Consider the following 947-nt stretch of genomic DNA (forward strand, 5'->3'; position numbering starts at 1 on the left):
TCATTTTAAAAACATCTGTAAAAATTCTGGTGGTATATTCGCTCGGTAAGTTACCTCCACACAACTCGCTCCTGGAATGAACTCTGATTTTGAAAACTCTATCAAAAGCCCGGAGTCTAGAATAATTCCTAGATATTTAGCATTGTTCGATAAGGGAATTTCAGAGTTCTTTAACCACGGCAAATTGAAGCTTGGAATCTTGGTCATTGTTGTGAATAGTACCAGTTCTGTCTTGCTTGAGTTTAATCTTAGACAACTGTGTCTATGGCCCAGTTATTGAGTAGTACCAAAGCATTAGACATAATATCGCTAATGACATCTGGGAATATTCCTGATACCAGTAACACAACATCGACCGCATAAGTAACGGCTTTTTTCCTTTTGTTGTCCAGTTCAATAAGGATCGAGAAAAATATGGAACACTTCACGATTTTGCGTGCCATCCTTGTGCAGGGCCATGCTAATCTTCTCTGTATCGTTCCAATTTTAGTATATGTTCTGCCGAATCAAGAACAAATCCTGATAAGAGTATTTTAAAACATAAGTTATTTCAAACAAGTTCTCCGTTTTGTTTCCCTGTACTGGCGACACTCTTTAGTCGATTAAAATAGTTGTGATATAATACAAAAGAGAATCAGTATTTTATTACGTTGTGAACAAACTGTATAATTAACTGATTTTCTATATTCAGTATTAAAAAACAATAATACTATTCGAATTGTGGTTTTAACAATTTCTAAATCAATAATTTGAACTGAATTGTATCGGTTATTAAATTCATTTGTGAATTCAGTAAATGCAGCCGACTTTTATTTAGGATTAAAACGTAAGAACATCAAATATTAGCCGCTACAACCGAAAAACAGTAGAAAGTAAAAAATATTGAGCACTGCAACCAATTATCAATTGAAAAAATTATTTAAAATTTAATTACGGTTAAAGGAACC

The 947-nt window shown here is 33.2% G+C and overlaps 1 non-coding gene across 1 annotated transcript; it reads right to left on the minus strand.

Moving 5' to 3' along the window:
* Positions 1–408: 408 nt before the first annotated feature.
* On the minus strand, positions 409–514 carry LOC119603293. Its single transcript, XR_005231402.1, has one exon. It is a non-coding gene; the product is annotated as a U6 spliceosomal RNA (small nuclear RNA).
* Between the last annotated feature and the right edge of the window lie 433 nt (positions 515–947).

This window comes from Lucilia sericata, unplaced genomic scaffold (genome assembly GCF_015586225.1).
Source record: "Lucilia sericata isolate MDLA Ls3-8-SP2 unplaced genomic scaffold, ASM1558622v1 Contig000288F_arrow, whole genome shotgun sequence".
NCBI lineage: Eukaryota > Metazoa > Arthropoda > Insecta > Diptera > Calliphoridae > Lucilia > Lucilia sericata.